The sequence below is a fragment of the Sus scrofa genome, chromosome 16 (assembly GCF_000003025.6).
Source record: "Sus scrofa isolate TJ Tabasco breed Duroc chromosome 16, Sscrofa11.1, whole genome shotgun sequence".
NCBI lineage: Eukaryota > Metazoa > Chordata > Mammalia > Artiodactyla > Suidae > Sus > Sus scrofa.
In genome coordinates, this window is record NC_010458.4 from 64088370 (window position 1) to 64113000 (window position 24631).

The 24631-nt window shown below is 44.1% G+C and overlaps 1 long non-coding RNA gene across 3 annotated transcripts in view; it reads right to left on the reverse strand.

Annotated features, from left to right (window-relative positions):
- LOC106508256 overlaps positions 1408-24631 on the reverse strand; it is a 52458-nt gene continuing 29234 nt past the window's right edge. For 2 of the 3 annotated variants that reach the window (XR_002339667.1, XR_002339668.1), the window contains 2 exons: positions 23519-23662; positions 5969-6021 (listed from right to left, as the gene is read on the reverse strand). This is a non-coding gene — a long non-coding RNA (uncharacterized LOC106508256). Of the gene's footprint in view, positions 1614-5968; positions 6022-23518; positions 23663-24631 lie in introns of those variants that run through there. The other variant, XR_002339669.1, reaches the window with a different exon arrangement.

Here is a 24631-nt window from a genome sequence, read left to right on the forward strand (position 1 = left end):
AATAGTCTGTTTTTTGACTGAGAGTTGCAATGTTTATTTCAGGTTCTCTCTTGCTTCATTCTGTTTTTAATTTTTTTTTCTTTTTTTGCCATACCCACAGCATGGGGAAGTTCCTGTGCCAGGGATCGAACCTACACCACACAGCAGTCATCAGAGCCACAGTGGTGAAGATGTGGGAGCCTTAACCTACTAGGCCATCAGAGAACTCTCTACTCAATAGTTAGTAAAAACCTCTATGGGAAAAAGAATGAATATATTTATAACTGATCCACTTGGCTGTACACCTGAAACTAACACAACACTTACAGCTGGGTAAGTCAACTACACTCCAATAAAAATTTTTAATAAAGTAAAATAAATATTGATGAGGTATTTTACATCCTTGTTGTACTAGGTCTTCTAAACCCAGTGTGTATTTTACACACACAGCATGTGCGAGTTCAAACTGACCACATTTCAGGAGCTCAGTGGCTGAAATATGGTAGTGGCTGTCATACTTGGACAGCACAGCTCTCCAGTGTGTGGGCGGGGTCATCAGCTAGATTGGATCAGAAAGACAGTGAGAGTTTTGGGGTTAGAGAGACCAAAGCATGTTCATCTCTGTACCTAGCATCTAATGTCTAGCACTGAGGGGGCATTTTACAACCTTAGATGAATGAACCCAGCGTGGAAGCAAAGACCACAGGCTCTGTGGCCAAGGTCTCAGTTCTACTGCCTGTGACATTAATCACATTATTTAGACCCTCTACCTGCTATCCTTATTCAGAAAATGGAGATTATAAAAGCTGCTCATTACCAGGTCCAGTGAGGATCAAATGAATAAATACATGTAGAGCACTCAGAACAGTGTCCACCTCTTATTCGCAATAGCCAAGACATGGAAACAACCTAAATGTCCATGGACAGAGGGATGGGTTAAGATGTGGTACATGTATACAATGGAATATTACTCAGCCATAAAAAAGAATGAAATTATGCCATTTGCAGCAACATGGATGCAACTAAAGATTATCGTACTGAGTGAAGTAAGTCAGAAAGAGAAAGACAAATACCATATGATATCCCTTATATATGGAATCTGAAATATGACACAAATGAACTTATTTACAAATAACAATTAAAAAAAAAAAGACACAGACTCACAGACTGTGGGTCGCCAAGGGGGAGGAAGTGTGGGGAGGGATGATGAATTTGGAGTTTGGGATTAGCAGATGCAAACTATTATATATAGGATGGACAAACAACAACCTCCATCCTTCTGTACAGCACAGGGAACTATACTCAATATCCTATGATAAACCACAATGGGAAAGAATAGGAAAAAGGATGTGTGTGTGTGCGTGTGTGTGTGAGAGAGAGAGAGAGAGAGAGATCGAACCATTTTGCTATATAGCAGAAATCAACCTAACATTGTAAATTAACTATATTCCAATAAAATAATTTTTAAAAATCAAAAAAAAGAACCTCACTCATCATGTAGAATGTTCCCAGCAGCCGTTAGCTCTCTCCATCATCAGCATCACTGCCTTGTCATCACCCTGGCTCACTCTACAGGTCTCAGCAGCAGTTATCTGCATCTTGTGCTTCTGGTCGGCTTGTCCGTCCCTCTGGAGCTGCCATAAGAAAACAGCACAAACCAGGTGGCTTAAAAGAATTTTTTCCCTCACATTATTCCTCTGGAGGGTAGAAGCCCAAGATCATCTTCAGAGCCGTGCTCTCTCAAGAGGTTCCAGGGAGAAGCTGCTCCATGCCTTTTCCTCAGCTTCTAGTTTTGTCAGCAATCCTTCGCTCACAGATGCACCCTCAAATCTCTGCCCTGTCACCACACAGCATTCTTCTCCGTGTATGTAACTGTCTCTGCGTCTCCTCTTAAAGACAATTGGACATATTGGATTGCGGGCAGCCCTACACCAGTAGGATTTATCTTCATTTACATCTCTCTCTTTTTTCTTTTTTGTCTTTTTAGGGCCACACCTGAGGCATATGGAAGTTCCCAGGCTAGGGGTCTAATTGGAGCTGCAACTGCCAGCCTATACCACAGCCACAGCAAAGCGGGATCCAAGTCACCTCTGCAATCTACCCCACAGCTCACAGCAACACCAGAACCTTAATCCACTGAGTGAGGCCAGGGATCAAACCTGAGTCCTCATGGATACTAGTCGGGTTCATTAAGGCTACATCACCATGAGAATGCCTTCACTGACATCTGTAAAGACCTTATTTCTAAATAGGGTCACATTCACAGATACCAAGAGTTAGGACTTCAACATATCTTTGGAGGAGGGGGGTCCATGTTGCAACTCACATCCCAGAGATACTGTGAGAATGAGACACTCCAGTGTGTGTAAATGCCCTGGCACCTTGCAGATATGCCTACTCCAGGCTGCGGTGATCTCCCCTGCAACCACCAGGGCCACCAGCGTTTGCCACTAAGGCTGCCACTGGTGATTCCTGGCACCTCCCATCACTTCCAGACTCAGACTCTGAGAAATTGCCAATTGCAGGTCCTGTGACTTGAACTAAAAATGCATGAGAGTTAACGCCCCCCAGGAGGTGAACTTTGGCCACTGGGGGATCAGAAATGGGAGAGAAGCATAAGAAATGTTTCCTCTCCATCCCCCAACAGGATACTGCAGGGACAGAGTTCCATAAAGCCTCTCTGAGGATGTTCAGCATGATGGAGCAAGCAGCCTGCTAGTTCCAGAGCTGGACCCATGCAGTAATTCACCCCTTGTTGTAAGCTGTTACCCTCTCTCCACACGTGCACCTTCCCCTCACACCTGCTTCCCTGAGGCTGCACATCTCCATAGCATCAGCTGACTTGCTCCTACAGAGAACCTGGGCTAAGATACTCCAGTGCTTCTTACAGATACAGCCCAAATGATGTCACCTCCTCTAGGGAAGCTCCGATACATCCTCCACTCCTGCTCCAGTGCCTACTTGAACCCATAGCACCCTGAATACATCTATAAGAACACTGACCATATAATATTACAGATACTTGCCTCCTTGCCTGTCTACCCTACCAGACTGTGACTGCTTCCTTGGACCACAGTCTACTCATCACTGTGTCCCAGGCGCCCAGCACCCAGTCACTTGATAACTGAATTTTTGTGATTCAAGCAGTTAGCATCTGCTGATATGATGTCATTGGGGGCCAGGGTGTCTATAAAATCTCTCTATGCACTTCCAGCCTGCCCCTGAGAAAATGCTTTTCCAGGTGTCAAAAATCACACTAAGAGGTAAGACATAAGGTGCAAGTATCTCTGAGAAGGGAACTTAGGTTTGAAATTCTCACTAAAATGTAAATGACTGATATAACGGTTCTTTTCTGATAGGGGTAACAGAGGTAACCAACTTACGGCACTTTATTCCACATAAAGCCAACAATATGCCTACAGCAAAGAGCTACTGGGCAGTCTGATGGGTGAAAGAGTGAGGAGGTAATTTAACCCCCTCAAGTTACTCTGCCATCAATCTGCTCTGGTGCCCCAAACTCTCACTCCCACTGGAATCTGTGCTAAGGAAACTAGCCCAGAAGCCAGTAGACCTTGTTCTTTCACTGGCATTTCTGCCTGCTAGCTATGGGATTATGGGCAAGGCCCTGACCTTCTCAGCTCCTTTAAATGGAAAATTAAAATGATGAACTTGATGATTCAGTTTCTGGCTTTTTACAGGGCTATTGGAAAAATCAAATAAGCAACACATGGGAACCTGCTTCCCAATAGGTGAAGCAATTTACATATGTGAAGTATCTGTTATTTTTAAATTTGTAGTAAAGATCTCCTGGACAGAAGGACCTTCTTTCACAGGAATCTAGAGCTCTCAGGAAAAGCGAAGAGGCAAAAATTTAGTTCTCCATGTGACTCTCAGCCACCCACACCCATCCATGTCATTCCACCTTTAGGACTCAGGGTGAAAGGAGTCTGCTGTCCTCACAGGCTCAGGCGAGCCATCTTCATCCCAGGTGCACACGCCCTCACCCACACTCCCACCCCCCAACTCCCAGACCCCAGAGGAGGATGTGGCCCCTAGGTCTCTTTCCAGGAGTCAGAGGGCTCTTCACTAAGGACTACAATTCCGCCCGAGTTGGAACATAGAAGCACCCAGTTCTAGTCTCACGTTTAACTCGAGGGGGTGTTACCTAGAAGTTTCTTCCTTTGTGTGGAAAGTTTAAATGAAGAGACTTGAGAAATGAAAAGGACCACAATGTGAAATCAGAAAGGTAAAAACTACTGCGGTGTGTTTCCCCAGGGATGTTTCGGTTCTCGCTAGGAAATACCCACAAAATGTAGACTTTTCCTTTCTAACTGTGGCTTCATCCTCACACACCATCATTTCTGCCAAGATGGGTTAAGTCGAGGTAGCTACAAAGGTCTGCCCAGGTTTGAGAAGGGAGAACACTGACCCTCTGGCCCCTACACTTAATGGAAATGTGTCACTTTATAAAAATGTCCCATCAAAGCGCAGCATGTAGGATGGGGCATACGTTGCTATGGCCATCTTTGGAAAAGTCTATCTGCCACATAAGCTTTTTTTTTTTCTTTTTACAGCCACAACTGCAGCACATGGAAGTTGCCAGGCTAGGGGTCAAGCTGCAGCCACCGGCCTACACAACAGCCACAGCAATGCCAGATACGAGGTGCATCTGCGACCTTCACAATGCACCTCGGCATCTGCACTTGCTGCAACGTCGGATCCTTAACGCATTGAGCGAGGCCAGGGATCAAACCCACATCCTCACAGAGGCAACATAAGGTCCTTAACCCACTAAGCCACAATGGGAACTCCCACATTAGCTTTTTTTTTTAACTATAGTTGATTTACATTGTTTCATCAAGTTCTGTTGTACAACAAAGTGACCCAATCACACACATTTCCCTGTGCTGTAGAGTAGGATCCATTGTCCATCCATTCCAGATATAGCAGTTTGCACTCCCCAAACCCCCAAAATGCCCATCCCTCCCACTCCCTCCCCTTCCCCCCACCCCCGGGAATCCCAAGTCTGCTCTTCTTGGCCATGTTCTGTTTGCTTTTTGTTTTGTTTGCTTTTTTTAGATAGGGTCATCTGTCCCATATTTTAGATTCCACAAATAAGTGATATCATATGGTATTTGTCTTTTTCTTTCTGGCTTACTTCATTTAGTATGAGAGTCTCTAGCTCCATCCATGTTGCTGCAGATGGCATTATTTTGTTCTTTTTATGGCTGAGTAGTATTCCATTGTGTATATATGCCACATCTTCTCAATCCATTCATCTGTCGATGGACATTTAGGTTGTTTCCATGTCTTGGCTATTGCAAATAGTGCTGCTATGAACATGTGGGTGCATGTGTCTTTTTCAATGAAAGTTTTGTCTGGATATATGCCCAGCAGTGGAATTGCTGGATCATATGGTAGCTCTACATTTAGTGTCCTGAGGTACCCCCATACTGTTTTCCATAGTGGTTGTACCAATTAACATCCCCACCAACAGTGGAGAAAATGTAAAGCAGTGAATTATTATAGGCATTAATATTGCAAGAACACAGCATGACTACGAAAGCACTCCTTAGAATACATTTTGACAATAATGATGCTAACGATACTCCTGAGCCTATAGAGTCTCCACACCGTCATCTCCTTTAATCCCAGAAGGCTGTCAAGCAGGAGCATCCACTTCTCAGCGATGGAGACTGAGGCTCCCAGCAGTGGGCATCCTGCCCTGGGTCACACACTGGTTAGTGACAGCATGAGGGCTTGAACCCAGGGCTTCGGACTTGAATGGTGGCGTCCTCTCCACATCTGACCAGCAGCCAGTTTGAGTGATATTTAGCCCCCATTTCAGGGAGCTCAAGAGTCCATACGAAGAGTTCCCATCGTGATTCAAAGATAACAAAACTGACTAGTACCCATGAGGATGCAGGTTCGATCCCTGGCCTTGCTCAATGGGTTAAGGATCGAGCATTGCCATGAGCTGTGGTGCAGGTCACAGATGCAGCTCAGATCTGGCGTTGTTGTGTTACGACTGTGGTATAGGCCCTAAAAAGCGAAAAAAAAAAAAAAAAAAAGTCCATATGAAACTTCCAGTCTAGTAATTGGGTTCCAGATGCAGCTTTCCCACACTTTGAGCAAATCACTCTCCTCTCTGAGACTCACGTCCTGAATTTTTAAATGAAAAAAAAAAAAAAAAAAGATTGCACTGGAGGCGTTTTTACTTTTATTTTAAGATAAATCTTAAGCAACCACACCCTTTCCCCAAGTGAAACCTTATGAGGATCTCCGCTTTATGAAACATCTATTCAAAAGGAGAGTTGAACTACCAGAACTAAATATTCAGCCACCCTAGATGCACCCAGGAGTAGAGACTCCACAGAAAGCATTTTCGTCCACCACAAGACTTGTGCACAAGTGTTCATAGCAGCCATGTTCATAAACCCAAAACCTCAAAACAACCCAAACATCCATCAGCAGTGGAAAATATCAATAAATAGTGATATGCAGTGACATATCAGAATTCCAGAGCAGTGACAAAACAGAATTCCACGCAGCAACAAAAAAGGACAGGCTACTGCCACCTGCAAAAAACATGGATGAATCTCTCAGATATAATGGTGAGCAAAAGAATCCAGACAAAAGAGCGTAAACTTTGTAGTTCCATTTATACAAAGTTCAAAAAGAGGCCAGATCAGAATGGTGGTTACCTTCGAGGAGGATACTGCCTAGAAGGAACCGTAGAGAGCTGGGCCAGGGTGCAGAGAGTATTCTTTATCTTGATCTAGGCAGTGGCTACATGGACACACACATATATAAAAATTCACCAAGCTTTATCATTCAGATCCTTGCGCTTTAAGTTGTATCTCAAAGGGAGCTACCTCCATTCACCCACCCCATGGGGAACCCTGAGGGACCGTGGAACACGGTTTCAAAGACCGTCAGAAGACCGACTCTAGGTAAGGGCAAATCCAACAGGCTGACTTTGGGAATCAAGCTTCAGCTGCCTTACCTCAACATCACCCCACAGGCGACAGTAGTTTCAAACACCCAACTCCCCAGTCCATGGTTATCTTATCTTAGCCTTGTTCCTGTCACCTTCCTCTCTGCTCTCCAATGCCCAAATCCCCTTGCTGCCCCAGGACCAAAGCCCCCCATTCATGCCCCCAAGCATCACAACCTCCTTCCAACTTCCCAAGAAGACCTATGCTAGCTTATCCCATGGTGGTGAGCACCAGCCCCCAGGTCCATCCACCAAGGTTCAAATCCTGGCTCCTCTACTTGTAGCTGGATGTGCTTCTTGTTCATGCACTGATGTTGTTAATTGTACAGACCTCAGTGAATTGTTTGGAGAATGAAGGAAGATAGGACATGGAGAGAACCTGGCACAATGTCTGATCCATCCTAAGCACTCAGTAAATATTAGCTATTGTTCTGATCATTGTTGTCTGTTCTCCCGTTCTGCTACCGCTAGCTCATGGCTAAAGAATATACAGCTTTAAAAAATTAAAATCATCTTGTAAAATGTTTACCACATACTATTGGACTTCTTCTTCACAGCCTATCCTCCTTTCTGAGTAGACGGAAGGTTAGGTTCCCCAAAATCACACAACTGATCGATCAATGAGGGGGTCAAGACTCACACCCAAGCCCCCCTGACCCCAAAGCCCACCCCAATCTGAGAACTTGGCTACCTTGCTTAATGTACCATGTAACAGAGTCGACAGAGAAGGTACCCAGTTTTAAAAGAGTAAATATATTTTGGGGCCGCTGGTGTGACAGAAGGAGTTTGGACTCAAAACAGACCTGGGTCCTCTTCCTGCCCTGTGTGGTTTACCAGGTGTATGAACTCGCACTAACGGTTTAATTTCTCCCAGCCTCAATTAGCTCATCTGTAAACTGAGACACGGTAGTGGAATGCATTAAATGAGCTTCATTAATTGTAGCCAAAAGGAAAGTTAAGTTAACCCTGGGGAATTCCAGCATCATGGGATGCGGAGGAGGAGTGATTTGAGGAAGGGACCCTAAACTTCATCCATGCTTCACTCAGATCTTGCAGTTCAGAACAGAACTCCTTATCCAGGGACAACCCCTCCTAAGATTAGGGAGTTTTTTTAAGATCAAATGATGCTGAAGTACAAAATGTTAACTTCGTTTGTGGTTCTGGTCTCTCTTCCTCTGTTGGCAGAAAAACACTTGGTAGGGAGTTCCCGTCATGGCTCAGTGGACACAAATCTGACTGGCATCCATGAGGACGCAGATTCAATCCCTGGCCTCACTCAGTGGTTAAGGATCCAGCATTGCTGTGAGCTGTAGTGTAGGTCACAGATGTGGCTCAGATCCCACATTGCTGTGGCTCTGGTGTAGACAGCAGATTAGAACCCTAGCCCGGGAACCTCCATATGATGCAGGTGCAGCCCTTAAAAAAAAAAAAAAAAAAAAAAAAAAAAAAAAAAAAAACGGTTAAAAACTAACCTCCCCCCTCAGCCTATCTTCCTCTTCTTGTTTCCAGGACAGCCTGTAATAGAATTCAAGGCAATTTTAGTTTTCAAATAGCCCACCTTTCTATTTCTCTTCCTTCTCAACCATCGATATTACTTTGCTCCCTACCTCATTTCGCGCTAAAGGCTCAGCTGTCTTAAGTGAGAGATTCCTAGACATCCCAGACCCCTAGAGCTTAGGACTCCTTGGTGGTTGTGAGGAGCAGGTGGCTGGAACAATGACTCAGCAGTCACCCCTGATTTCTGCCTTCCCTTCACCAGCACCCCCACCAGCACCAGCCCAGCCCTCCATGGCCAGTTGCTCAACAGGCGCCAACTCTGCCGCTTTCAAAATATATCCTGAACCCAGTGATTTGTCTCAGTCTCCACAGCTGCTGCCTGAAGGTTGAGAAGAGCCTTCCAGGCCAAGCGAAAAGCAGAGGGACAAGGCCGGGAGTGTGCTATGTTCAAGGAACAGAGGAAGGCACGTGTGTCTGCAGGGTGGTGGGTGAGAGGAGACAGATAACAAACATGAAGAGGAAGAAAACAAAGAAATTGATGAGTTTCCATCGAGTCCATCCAGTGACTTGGTCTGGTTCATATGTTTTATTTTATTTATTTATTTATTTTGTCTTGTCATTTCTTGGCCCGCTCCTGCGGCATATGGAGGTTCCCAGGCTAGGGGTCCAATCGGAGCCGTAGCCACCGGCCCATGCCAGAGCAACGCAGGATCCGAGCCGTGTCTGCAACCTACACCACAGGTCACCGCAACGCCAGATCATTAACCCACTGAGCAAGGCCAGGGATCGAACCCGCAACCTCATGGTTCCAGTTGGATTCGCTAACCACTGCGCCACGACAGGAACTCCCTGGTTTATATGTTTTAAAAGAGCCTTCAGGTTGTTTCCTAGAGGATGACTTGGAGGGATTAAGGACAGAAGTAAGATAATCAATGACGCTTGTCCAGAAAGGAAACACAATGGTGTACAGGGGCTGAGAAGTAACTCCATCCCAAAGGAAATCCTGGGAGACATCTGGTCATGAGGCACGTAGCAAGTTGATTAACAAATAAACATTCAAATGATGAAATGTTGAAACCTCACTGAGCAGTATGCGGCAGAAGGGAGATCTCTTAGCTTAGTATTCAAGGCTAAGTACTCTTCAGGCTCTTTCCAGATCTAAAGTCTCTCTTGACCTCAATTGCCCAATCAATAGGAAATATGATGAGAAGCAAAATCAGCAAAGTCTCTTCCAGCCCTGATACTTTATTTTTTTATTATTATTTTTTTTTGCTTTTTAGGGCCGCACTCGCAGGATATGGAGGTTCCCAGGCTAGGGGTCGAATCAGAGCTACAGCTGCCGGCCTACACCACAGCCACGGCAACACACGATCCAAGCCGCATCTGCAACTACACCACAGCTCACAGCAACGCTGGATCCTTAACTCACTGAGCAAGGCCAGGGATGGAACCCTCAACTTCATGGTTCCTAGTCAAATTGTTTCCGCTGAGCCACGACAGGAACTTCAGCCCTGAAACTTAAGAATGCTTCTCTTAGACATGACTTCCTTCCTCCAGACAAATTGATCTACTTACTGTACTTCCTGTCCCCTACCTATCCATAAATCTAAAAACATTCACTTTTGTCTACCCTGGCTTATTAAAAATGTTGTCGTGTCCTCTCTACTCTTTGAAATACTGTGTAGCCTTCAATGATCAAAGGTATTTCTATTCCCACTCTTCTTCCTTATCTGTCCCAGCTGAAAATATTTTCCATTTATAAACTCTTGGGCTTTTATGGTCTAATCCAGGAGTTGGTAAAGTACAGCCCAAAGGCCAAATCCAGGCCACAGGCTAAATCTGTTTGTCTTGTAAACAAATGATTATTGGAATACAGCCATGCCAATTCATTAGCATACTGTCTATGGCTGCTTTTGCTACTCTACAAGAAAGAGCTGAGCAGTTGTAGCATAAACAATATGCCCACAAAGCCTAAATATTTACTGTCTGGCCTTCTTAAAAAAAAAAAAAAAAAAAAAAAAAAGTCTTTCAACTTATGGCTAATCCATGCTTCTTAAACTTGAGTACACAAAGATCTGGGCTCCACACATAATATATCCAAATACACTAGTCAACACAGGTATCTTCGTGGAGCATCAGTTTTACTAGAAGACTGGGGAGAAAAAAATGGTTAATAGAATAGAAATGTGAACAGTAAAGGAAACCTATTTATATTGCTAGTGGAATTTACTAATATAATAGCATTTGCATGAAGTAATATGGTAAAATCCCAAATGTGATCAAAGTTCCAAGCTTGGAAAGGGCTGCTCCTTCATTGTTTATCTATTTTGTTGTTGTGTTTGTCTTTTTAGGGCCACACCCGCAGCATAAGGAGGTTCCCAGGCTAGGAGTCAAATTGGAGATGCAGCTGCCAGCCTACACCACAGCCACAGCAATGCCGGACTCTTAACCCACTGAGCGAGGCCAGGCATCGAACCCCCATCTTTATGGATACTAGTCATGTTCGTTAGCCGCTGAGCCACAACAGGAACTCCATTATAAGTATTCTGCTGCAGGAGTTCCCTTGTGGCACAGTGGGTTAAGCATCCAGCATTGTCACTGTGGTGGCTCAGGTTGCTACTGTCTGTGGCACAGGTTCGATCCCTGGCCTGGGAACTCCCACGTGCCATGAGCAAGGCCAGAAAAACAAAAATAAATATCTTGCTATAAAATTTTTGGAGACACCCATCTATGCCATTTAACTTGAGGGGAAAGTACATAACTTATTGAGTTTTGTATTCTCACTTCTTTGACAGAGTGCTTGACTGTAAGAGCTCCAGAAGGTCTGGGGTCATTGATCAAGGTAAATTCTAAAAGGTGCTCATCTGTCAGGATGGTTAATGAGGTACTGCCTGATGGCAGAGAAGTGGACCAGAGCAATGACTGGCAGAGTTCTCCTTTGCTGGGGTGGGGGCTGGGGGGTTTCTTAGTAATGCCTTGACTGTCTCTGCGGCAACAAAAAGTCTGATAACATACTGTTACATGAACAATGTTTGCAACAATACCATCACCCATCCAAACCTCTAATGGGTTCCTTCCTGAGCTGAAGGCAGAACCTATCTTATAAGTGAGAGAGTGATGACTCAGTTGTCTTTTGTTTATAGTTGCCTTTGCTTTTACTACTTATTTATTTTGGAGGAGAAGAGGGGAAAGTAGATACTAGACAGTTTACCCCATCCTTGGCTACCAACACCACCACTGTTAGCATCCCCTACCCCCAACCATTTCCCTCACCCCAAAGCATCTTTCTCTAATACCCTCTGAGACTGGAATAACCCCTATGGCTTAAAACGGTGACCACTCAGTTTTTGGTCGAAGATGGTTGCTTATCTTTGTTTTGTTTCGGAAAAGCAAATGTCCCTAGGAAAGGATAACACATAAAGTTACTAACCTCTTAGTAAGAATCCAGAGGTGGTTTTGGCATTGGGCAAGGAGGGTGGAATGGCAGCCCCAGACTCCCAGTCGGGGTGGGCAGAACTGAGGGCAAGCCCGATTCTGCCATTGGCCTGCTGGGCCAACCACTTGCCACTTCAGCACCTTCAGTTCTCTTTCCTCTAATGCGAAAGCTGAGAGCTGGGTAATCCCCAGGAATGTTTCCAGTTGTAAAATTCTACAGTTCAAGGCAGCATAATGAATGGCAAGATGGGGGTCATGACCACACCGTTAGGCCTTGAACATATAAACCAGACTGGAAAAGGTTAGGTATGGAGTGACAAGCACAGTGCAACATCACTCTGACTTCATTTAACTTTTGCAATAGGGAGCACAGTCCATCTACATGGCTCAAAAAGATTTGTAAGGAATCCATTTAAATATCTTCCTCTTTCTCTTACCCCACCCCTCTTTCCTCCCACGTGCAAAACTGTGATTAGTTTTTATATATAAACTTCCAGAGTTTCTTTACACACATAACAAAAAACAATGGATAACTAGGCTCATTTTCACTTTTGCTGCAAAAAAAAAAAAAAAAAGGTTACATACTATGTACACATTCTTCTGCAATTTGTTGTTTTGTTTTGTTTTGTTTTGACTCAATACGTATTGGAGAAATTTCCATATTAGCACAGAAAGTGTCTTCATTCTTTTTCAGAACTTCAGAGGATTCCATTATGGGGATACCCTACAATTTATTCAACCAGTCCCTTGTTGATGGATACATGGATTTTTTTTCTAGTCTTTTTATTACAAGCAATACTTCAATGAATAACCTTAAACATGGGCTTTTAAAGAAATTCAAATATATCTAAAGACAAATTCCCAGAAATGGAATTTCCATTGTAATGTTTTGCATTTGCTCTACGATAGAGATTGTCAAATTGTCATCTATAGAGATTATACTGATTTACTAATACACAGTCAAAATTTAGGTGCCCCTTTCCCCACAACCTCTTCTACACACTGTGTTACCAAATCTTGAGTACTGACTAATTTAACAGGTTTAAAAAATGGTATCTCAAGGTGATTTCATTCACCTTGCTCTTTTGATGAATGAGATGTTGAATCTCTTCTTGTAGTTAATAGCCATTTGTATCTCTTTCTCTGTAAATGAGTTCTTATCCCTTTTTCACATATGTAAAATCTTAAAACACACCACGTTATATGAGATTTATGGCCATAGACATACACAATGAGGATGGAAGTGACATTCCCGAACGTCAATTGAGAAGTTGCCTCGGGATAGGAAGGAAGGGGAATGAGATGAGGAGGGACACAAAGGGACTTCCACTAAGTGTAACTTTTTTTCCTTTTTTTTCTTCTTACAGCCATACCTGCCACAGCCACGGCAAGGCCAGATCTGAGACACATCTGTGACCTACGCCACAGCTTGCAGCAATGCCAGATCCTTAACACACTAAGTGAGGTCGCGGATTGAACCCACATCCTCATGGACACTAAGTGGTCCTTACCCTGCAGAGCCACAGTGAGAGCTCACATTTTATTTATTTTAAAAGAGGATATTAAGCAAGCATGACAAAAAGAAAATAGAAGAAGAAAGAAGGGATGAAGGAAGGGAGGGAAGGAGGGAGGAAGGGAAAAAGAAAATAAGATTTAAAATTAATGAATCTTGGGAGTTCCTACTGTGGTGCAGTGGAAACGAATCTGACTAGTATCCATGAGGATGAAGGTTCAATCCCCGGCCTCGCTCAGTGGGTTAAGGATCTGGGGTTGCCATGAGCTGAGGTATAGGTTGCAGACGCGGCTCTGATCTGGCGTTGCTCTGGCTGTGGCTGTGGCATAGTCGTTCCGATTTGACTGCTAGACTGAGAACTTCCATATGCTGAGGGTGCAGCCCTAAAAAGCAAAAAACAAAACAAAACAAAAAAAACAAACAAAGAATCTGAACTTGAATCTCAGCCCCACCCCCATGCCCTTTGGCCTTTGATATCTCTCCTAATCTCTTTCTCAACTTCAGCATCTATAGGATACAGATAATGCCCACCTCACAGAGTTAGAGTTAGTATAACAACTAAAGATAAACCATGTAAAACCACGATCAGCACATAACTGTGGCTCAAGTCATACTATAATTCTCAATATTAATTTGGTTATGATTATTCAAATGTCTACAATGTCTCAAGCCAAAGAAAATTCTAGCAATCTTTCTTGGCTCAACTACCTCTTTTTCCTTTGGGTTTCCCACAGAGTCTTCTTGACGACACCACACCAATAGTTTCAACCCTCTAATGCCTTTTCCAAATGTCCTGCCCAGAGCAGCCTCTGTTGGAACAATCTGAGTGACTGGGTGAGAGAAGCTACAGTGTGGTCAGGGGCAGAGGGGGGAGTTTCCTCTCTGTCACAACCTCCATCCCCAAGAGCTGTAACCTCTATTAACAGCCGATGAGACTCTGGTTTCCCACTGGGCAGCATCAAGAAAGTCCAAGTCCAAGTCCAACACACACCTTCTTTCAGAGCAAACAGTGGGGAAGAGTTTCCTCGCCATCCCACTGCAGGATGACATGCGGGAGAATTATTACCACCATGGGTTATGAAACCTATAACCCCGGTGGCCTCAAAGTGGCCATTTCCTCCCTCTGGCTTTAGTCTGCATTCCATCAACAGGCAGCACACAGCCCACCACCCCCCAGGGCAGGGCCACTTCAGCCTCATTGCCTCATTTCCCCAAAGAGAACCAGAAAATATGTTCCTTTGCAGAAAATACACTCCTTTTATCACAACAAGGAAAATTAGAACAGTGAACTTCAGTTTTGCTTGGGGCAAATGACGCTTCAAGACCGAGATTGTCTTTTTTTTTAAATTTTTTATTATGATTGATTTACAATATTCTGTCCATTTCTGCTGTACAGCAAAGTGACCCAGTCATAAATATATATGCATTCTTTTTCTCACATTATCCTCCATCATGTTCCATCGCAAGTGCTTAAATATATAGTTCCCTGTTCTATACAGCAGAATCTCATTGCCCAAGGTTGTCTTTGACAATATTTAACACAGGTGCACTTCAGGAACTGTAATAATTTCACAAGCTAATAGCATACAGAGTGATGTCTCTTAATAAGCCAATAAAGAAATAACATATTCCAAACCACTAATACATTAATTACACTATTGTTCCAGGCAAGAGGAGAGGAAAGGAATAAAGTCCTAATTTAATCAAGGTGTGCCTTTGCAGGAGAGTCAGCTTAGCCAACTGAGAACCTGACATCTAGCTACCAGCAAGACAAAAGTCCCCTGCAGCTGAAGCACGTTGCTAGGGAAACTCCATTTGTGATTTCCTGCGTGGGGCCCTGCATCCCTTTCCCCACTGTGGCTAAAAGAGTAGCCATCACCACATTACCCGGGCAGGACATAACGTCCCAAAGTCTTCAGAGCACTGCTTACATCAGCAAAGGGTCACCTTGCCCAAACCCAAACTTTCGGATTATCCTCTCAAACTCTGGGTATTTATAGCCTACATGGTCCCCTCATCATAGAAGCTTCTTCATATTAATGCTAAACTCCCAGTGGGGCCCGTGGGAAGCTGAGCTACCGAGGGCTTATTGGCAACCATGGATGTTGAGACATCTCCTGCACCTTCTTCGTATAAAAACAACTTTACTTATAAAGACAACTGCATTCTTAGCTCAAAACAACTCCACTCTTTTTGTTTTTTTTTTGTTTCATCTTTTGTCTTTTGAGGGCCCCCCAGCAGCATATGGATGTTCCCAGGCTAGGGGTTGAATCGGAGTTGTAGCTGCCAGCCTACACCACAGCCACAGCAACACCCGATCCAAGCCGCATCTGCAACCCACACCACAGCTCACGGCAACGCCAGATTCTTAACCCACTGAGCGAGGCCGGGGATCAAAACCCAGAACCTCATGGTTTCTAATTGGGTTTGTTAACCACTGAGCCACGATGGAAACTCCCAAAACAACTCCACTCTTAAAAACAATTTCATTTTTGTTATAAACAAGTGGATCTGAAATCACACACAACAACGGTGCACACTCCTTCTTTGGATTGCTTCCCTAGTTGAATTGGCTTCTATTCTTTTCCATTATTTCCATCCTAAAACATCAGGAAGCTAGCAAAAAGAGAAAAGAGAGGAAGGAGGGAGAAAGGAGGATGGCCAAGAGATAGAAAGAAAGAAAGAAAAAGAAAAGGCTCCGAAAAAGAAAAGAAAAGAAATAGACAGCATCTTAGTAACATAACTTACTAAGACTCTCTGGAAAGGAAGATCCAGAAATGACATAAAGGTCTGTGTCAGACGCCACCAGTTCCCCGCTTAGTGGATGAACCTGCTGTAGGAGCCAATGACAACATGCAGAGTCTATGCCAGGGCTGGCTAAGCTGAAGTCATGCCTGTTCTGATAACATCTGGAAGCTTCACCAAGCCAGCAAAGAAGACATGCATTCTTCATTCTGGCAGCAATGAACCACTAACAACCCATCAATCAACTGAAGAAAACGATGGGAGAAAGAATTCTGATTATTCCTGGCAGGTAAAGATTGCTTGTTCCTTGGCAGAACAGAGCAGAATCAGAGGGGAAACTGTAAAGACACACCAAGTTTAACTTTCTGGCCTTTGTGACTACATCTTTCTTCTTTTCAGCAACTTCGATTCCATGAAACCAGGAACCTTTCTGTCGCATCCCTCTCAGGTCTGCCAACACATTTACTGCCAATGCCTCCCCTCTGCCCTTCATCCAAAATTCCCTTTGGCTGGCCTCATTTCCCAGAGCTCTTTGCTAAGAGACAATTACCTGCTCTGAGAAACCAATTTTTCCAAAGTGATAATGGATGAAGTGGTAGACAGAATAATAACCCTCCAAAGACATTCTGCCTTAATCCCCAGAATCTTTCATCTCTCACATGGATTTTGTAGGTGGGATTAAGGGTAAGGATTTTGAGATGAGAGGAGTAGCCTGGATTTTCCAGCTGAGCTTAATCTAATTAGTTGGGTCCTTAAAGGTGGAGAACCTTTCTCTTCTGTGTCAGAGTTGCTGACTTTGAAGATGAAAAAAGGAGACACAAGTCAAGGAACGTAAGTGGCCTCTAGAAGCTGGGAATTGCCCTCAGTGACAGCCAGCAAGGAAACAGTATCTTAGTCCTATAACCACAAGAACTAAATTTTGCAGAAAACCAGAGTTGCTGTCGTGGCTCAGTGGTTAACGCATCTGACTAGTATCCATGAGGATGCGGGTTCAATCCCTGGCACCACTCAGTGGGTTAAGGAACGCCTTGAGCTGTGGTGTAGGTCTCAGACATGGCTCAGATCCCGCTTTGCTGTGACTGTAGTGTAGGCCAGTGGCTACAGCTCTGATTCAACCCCTAGCCTGGGAACCTCCATATGCCAGGGGAGCAGCCCTAGAAAAGGTAAAAAGACAAAAAAATAAAATAAAATAATAAATTTTGCAGAAAACCCAAATGTACAAGGAAATAGGTCCTTCCCTGAAACCTCCTGCCATGAATACAGCCCCACCGACACCTTGATTTTACCCTGGTAAGCCCATGTCAGACGTCTGACCTACAGAATTGTAAGGTAATACATTGCTATTATTTAAGCCACTGAATTTGTGGAAATTTGCTATTTTCTAGGAATAGAAAATTTTACAGATGCTCACACAAGACTCAGTCAGAAGGGCTTTCAGTTATTTTGTTTTCTGAAGCAAGTATTATGGTACCAGAGGAGAAAAAAAATCTTGCTTATATTTTGGAAAAGCAGCCTGTTTTACAATTCATGGCAGATGTATCATCCACTTTGTTCATTCACCTGTTGCATAAATATTTATGGAGTGAAACTACGTACCAGGTACATAGTTCCTTGCACATATGGCTTCTTCTAGATCATGTCAACACAAGTGGGTCCAGTCAGCCAGTCAGTTAGCAGACGTTCACTGAGCATCTATTCTATATAGGCACAAGGGCAACTCAAACAAGATTCATAGAAGGGGTCTGGGAGTTGCCTGGGAAGGCTAGGAAGCCTGAGATTCCAAAGTCTGCAATGAAATTCTACAACAGACAGCATCTGAGCCTGTCTTCACAAGAGCTAGGAGATATTACTGTCTCCATTTTACATAAGTAAAAACTGAGGCTCAGAGAGATTAATGGCCACTGCCCACACTGCCCAAAATCACACTCCCCACAAATGATGTAGCTGGAATTTTTAAAAATTGTTTAATTATGGTAAAACACATAAAATTTACTAGCTTTTACCATTTTTAAGTGTACAGTTCAGTAGTATTAAATACATCCACATTCTTGTGCAACCAACCTCCAGAATTCTTTTCATCTTACAAAACTGAAATTCCATACCCTCTAAACAACTCCCCAGTCTGACCTCTTCCTAGTCCTTGGCAACCACGATTCTACTTTCTGTCTCTGTGAATTGAACTATCTAGGTGCCTCATGTAAGCGGAACTTTACAGTTTTTGTCTTTTTGTGTCTGGCTTATTGCCCTTAGCACAATGTCTACAAGGTTCATCCATCTGGTAACATGTGTCAGACTTTCCCTCCTTTTTCAAGCCTGAATAATATTCCATTGTATCTATATACTACATTTTGTTTATCTACACATCCATCAGTGGACACTTGGGTTGCTTCCATTTTGTGGCTATTGTAAATAATGTTGCTATGAACATGGATTTACAAATCTCTCCAAGATTCCACTTTCACTGCTTTTGGATATATACCAATGGAGCTGGAATACAGATCTCTGACTCTGATGTTCATTCTCTTTCCACAGTGCCACAGAGCCTGGGGTGAAGTTAACGGCTTTCTGAGCTGCAACTAACCCGATACGTGAAATTTTTTCTCACAGTCCATTCTACACAGAGCTAATTTTATTCTATGATTTTCCAGTGATTAAAATACAACCTGAGGAGTTCCCATCGTGGCTCAGCAGAAACAAATCTGACTAGTAACCTTGAGGACGTGCATTTGATCCCTGGCCTCGCTCAGTGGGTTGGGGATCCAGCACTATCATGAGCTATGGTGTGGGCCACAGACATGGCTTGGATCTGGTGTAGCTGTGACTGTGGCATAGGCCTGTAGCTGTAGCTCCAATTCAACCCCTAGCTCGGGAACCTCCATATGCCTCAGGTGTGGCCCTAAAAAAAAAAAAAAATACAACATGGGAGTTCCCCTGGTGGCACAACAGGATCATTGGCGTTTCTGCAGCACCAGGACATAGGTTCAATCCCTGGTCCAGCATAGTGGGTTAAGGATCTGGCACTGCTATAGCTTCCATGTGGGTCACAACTACAGCTCAGATCTGATCCTTGGCCTATGAACACCGTATGCAGAGGGGCAGCCAAAAAAGAAAAAAAATACAAACTGATATTCTGCACTAAGAATGAAACTCAAATTCCTTGGCCCTATGTAATCTAAGGGCTGATCCCTGCCTATCTGTCTAACCTCATTTCCAACCACTTGGTTTACTTCAGTCATGCTGGCTCTGTTTCTGTTCTTCAAACTCAGCACTGTTCCTGCCTCAGGACCTTTGCATGTGCTGTATAGTTTCCCTAGGACTTTATATAACTGGCTCCTTATCATTCAGGTTGCAGCTCAAATGCAACCTCTTCAAAGAGAATGTTCCCCACACTTTATAAAGTAGGACCACTATTACCATCTATCACATTTTTCTCCTTTATTTTCTTGTTAACTACCTAATATTTATTTTGTTGTTGTTGTTTTCTAGTTTATCATCTGCCTCCCTCACAAAGATGTAATTTCCACACAGATCTTATCTGTCCAATTCTTCCCAGTCCCCCAGCACATAGAACCATACCTGGCATGTAATAGGTACTAATCAAATATTTGTCAAATAAAAAAAAAAACATGAGAAGTTTCACTGTAGCGCTGTTTATCATATCAAAAAATATGGAAACAGTGTGACTTGAATCAAATGGACCTTATAACTTATCACCTAATTCAGGTCACTTAGAAAATGAAAGAGGATATTCTTAATAATTATACTATTATTTGATCTACAGGCAAAACCAAGACTGCATTGAGCATTCTACCTTAATCATTTATTCCAATCCCCTCAATTTGCATAGGAGACACTAAAGCGATCCAGAGAGGGAAAGTGACTCGATGAAGGTTGCACAGCAAGTTAGGGTCAGGGGTGGAAAAAGCCTCAACTGCTGACACCCAGGCTGGGGCCCTTGATTCCTCATGGCTTGGTTGCTCTGAGGCTCAGCCCAGTCTGCCACCAGTCACTATACCCTCACATGACTCTGGGAAAAAAGACAGCTCATTTTTCTGTCCCAAGAAGTATGCAGTTTGAAGCTCTTCTTTTTCTCTTATTTTTTCTTCCCCCTTTTTGTGGTCAAATACTGGGCTGGCTGGAGGGGAAGCCCTCAGATACAGTGCTGTTCCATTACATAAGTGAAAGCCCTACCAAGGGGACAAGGAAATGCAAAGCAGGACCATCTGACAAGCTCCTTGGTGGGTCCTGGGACTGCCTGGGTCACCCCAGGGCTTGATTCTGGGAAATGATCATTCAGTACATTCCTGGCCCCAACAACTATTTCTTGAGCATTTTCTAGTTCCAAGCTATTCTCAGAGTATATAAGAAAGGATGAGAAAGACATGATCACTGCCCTCATCAATATCCCGTTATGGAAAAGGGTGAGTGATGGCTAATAAGCATATATACAAATAAATTAATTATAAACATGGTTAGTTCTAGAAAGGAAATAAAGTGCCCTGCTCTGATAAATAGTAATAATAGCTGACATCTATTAAAGTCATCCTTGTCCATACTACTTTTGTGAGGTATATATTATTTATAACCTTCACCTTACAAATGCAGAAAGGGGAGCACAGGGAATGTGGGTGATTGCCCAAGGTCACACTGCTGGTATGTGCCGGAGGTGAACTTGAACCTGAGAGACTTGATTCTGAGCCTGAGTGCTTAACCACGAACTGTCCTAGGCAGGAGAGGCTCAGAGGGGAGAGCATGCTGTCTATAGGCCAGGGAAGGCCTTTTTGAGAAAGTGACACATAAACTGATAGAAGCCTGGAAAGCACCAGCCGAAGAATGTTCCAAACAGGAGTTCCTACTGTGGTGCAGTGAGTTAAGGACCCGGCTGCAGGAGCTTGGCCTGCTGCAGAGGCTTGGGTTAATTCCCAGCCCAACTCAGTGGGTTAAGAATCCAGTGTTGCCACAGCTGTGGTGTAGGTCACATCTGTGGCTCAGATTCAATTCCCGGCCCAGGAATTTCCATAAACCCCAGGAGCGGTCATAAAAAATACAAAAAATTTTAAAAATGTTTTAGTAGGAAAAGGATCACATGGATAAAGGTGGGAAAGAGGCTAGTGTGTCCTATTATGTGTCAGGAGGCCTGGGAGATGGGGGCAGTGGTTGCATTTTATTCTGGGTGCACTTTCCAGCCATGTGTTTTCTCATTTGATCAAAGAGCCTGGTCAGGCCAGTAGCGGAAGTATTGTCCGTCTTTTACAGAACACTGTACATAGTTTTGGGGAACTTGGGGTCAGAGGTGAAACTGGACTCAAGTACTCAGGACTTAACGTCAAGTGCTATTTCTATTCTACCTCCCCACGGAGGCCCCAGCTGCCCCTTTGATCCCTTAAGCACCATGTCCCCATCTTCCTAGCACCTCCTCTTTCTCTCCTCACCTCTGAATTTACCTCTTGGGCTGCCTCAAAACACCATAATTTCTAGGGGAATCTAATAAATAAATCTGTCCTTATTTTCTAATGGAGAATAAAGCTCGGTAGAAATGGGTCAACATTATTTTTTATTAAAGTATAGTTGATTTACAGTGTTGTGCCAATTTCTGCTGTAGAGCATGGTGACCCAATCATACATATATATACATTCTTTTGCTCATTCTGTCTTCCATCATGTCCTATCCCAAGAGATTGGATACAGTTCCCTACGCTACACAGTATCCCTGCAAGAGCCTTTGGCAGCCTTCCTTTCTCCCAGTCATAAGATCAGCCTCCCAGGTATTAGCATTCCCTTCTCTGCCAAAGTGGCCATCCTTATTTGATTAATGGCCTGTTCGCAGAGGATCCCAGCAACATTGGAGCCTCAGGCCTTCGGTTAACAGGTAGCAGTTTACAGATGCCAACAATCCAAGCACCGTTCAGATCAGCTAACTCCCTGTCTGATTCTGTGCATGTGACCTCATCCACCCTCAGGAACCAGCCCCACGAGATGGGCAGCAAGGGTGCTGGCTCCTCATCATGGCACACAAGCCCTCCAGGTCCCAAACACTGCCTTCCTCCCTACCTCACCTCAGCCAGCTTCCTACCTTGACCTTGAGGCCCGGTCTCACCAGACGCTTCTCATCATTGCTCTGAAAACAGACCATGAGCTGGTGACACCCTGCCCACCTTCTTCACTGGCTCCCCCTTTACACCTGCCCCAACACAACCCAGGACCACTAACCCAGGAAGCCTTCCTGACTGAGCCTCACTGAGTCGGTCACACACCCCTTCTCCATGCTTCCCATCATAATGAGTAACATTCGCTGAGAACCTGTGATACACCACACACTTTGTTAAGCTCTGTACACGGATCATCTCCATAATGAGAGCATTTCAAAGAGGCAAGTTCTCTCATTCTCCTATTTGACCACTAAAGAACTTGGAGTTCCCGTGTGGCGCAGTGGTTAACGAATCCGACTAGGAACCATGAGGTTGCGGGTTCGGTCCCTGCCCTTGCTCAGTGGGTTAACGATCCGGCGTTGCGTGAGCTGTGGTGTAGGTTGCAGACGCGGCTCGGATCTGCGTTGCTGTGGCTCTGGCGTAGGCCGGTGGCTACAGCTCCGATTGACCCCTAGCCTGGGAACCTCCATATGCCTGGAAGCGGCCCAAGAAATGGCAAAAAAAAAAAAAAAAAAAAAACGAATCATAAACACACATACGAGCAGAAGTGCGGTCTGACAAGATCAGAGATCATGGCATGTAAACTGTCAGTATCCATGAGGATGCAGGTCAATCCCTCACTTAGTGGTAAAGATCCGTGGCGTGAGCTGGTGGTACAGACATGCTTCAATCCCATGCGTGGGCGCTACAGCTCCATTAGACCTAGCTGGAACTCCAAGCACAGTGTAGCCAAAAAAAAAAAAAAAAAAAAAAAGATGGATCATCATTACCTGCTGTAATCACCAGCACAACTAACATTTATTAGGCACTTCTGGTATACCTCCTGTAGATCTAAGATAGTGACATAAAATTCACTGAATTTTCATAATGCTCCTAAAAATTTAGTCACTACAAGGTGTTATTATGTCCATTTTGAAGGTAAGAACATTGAGACCCAGAGTGGTGTAATTACTTAGCTAAATAAATTAACCACGCATTCAGCAGAATGCACTGAATGTACCGCCATGCACTAAAATTGTCTAGATTAGCTCAGGCTACTAGTGATCTACCCAACATTGCTTCTCTTCTTTCATAATAACAAAGACTGTATTGTCGGAGATAGCAATATGCCCAAATTAAGAAAAAAAAAAAAAAAAGTAACAGACACAACATCTCCCAGCCACCTCTGCAGATGGGGCAACCAAGGAAATGTTAAGTCAATACCTTGGTGCGGGGCTTCCAGGAAATCAGTTCAAAGAGGGTATAATCTGGTCTTAGACTCTGTTGGCATTTAGTGCTTTCTCCTTCTTCCTGTTTGAGACATGAAAACTGGATCTCTAGCAGCCATCTTTTGACCATGAAGCAATCCTTCAAAAAAAAAAAAAAAAAAAGGATCAGGAGAAAAGAAGGAATCTGCATAATGCTGACACCACAGAGCAATCAGACCAGTCCTGGGCCACCAAGCTCCAAACATCAGGGAATTCAGAAGAAAGAAAGACTCTTAAAACCTCTGTTGCTTTGATTCCTAACTCATATACACTGCTATGTGACTGACCAACCATCCCAAACAGCTGTGAGGTCCTCGAGAGTGAACTTAAAGTCCCCTGACATTCCGATGTCAGGAGCACAGCACTCGGACTGGCGTACTGCCCTCAACCAGCCTGACTTTCTTGCCATTTTCTCACCCTCCTTGGAGGCAAAGGAGGTGAAAGGAGGAAAGAGACATCTCCCCTTCCATGGCACATAATTAAGGGAAGGGTAAAGGAAAAAAGGGAGAGAAGCTGGCACCGGCATGTGAAGCACAGACACTGGGAAGAAGCGACCCAGCCTCCAACCTGCCCCAGAGTGGGAGGGTGAGGCTGGCTGAGGGCCTGGCGCTCCAGCTGCTCCTCTGCTTCAAGCAGTGGTGGTGCCATTTCCATACCTGGGAAACCCAGGGCCAGGAGCCAATTTAAACCTGGAAAGTAAAGTCAGGAGAGTACCTGAACCAGAGCTGGCTGTCAGCTTATGCAAAACAGCCAGCCTTGCCAAGTGTTGAAATCTGAGGAATTATCTTACATCTCCACCCTCTCCTCACCACACCTGAAATCTAACCGCAAGACTGCAGATGCCACTGAAGTAAGGCTTGCCACACCCACGCCCTTAGCGCAATGTGTGCACTGGCTGTTGGGAAATTCAACCTCTGGGAACTTGGGTTTCCTCATCTATGCCGTGGAAATAATACTGCCTCCCCGTTTCCATGCGGAGAGCCAGTAAGAGACCTGAATATAATGATGAATAGGAAAGCCTTTGTGTAAACAAGAAAACTTTCTACAAACCCAAGATAATGCATGTCTT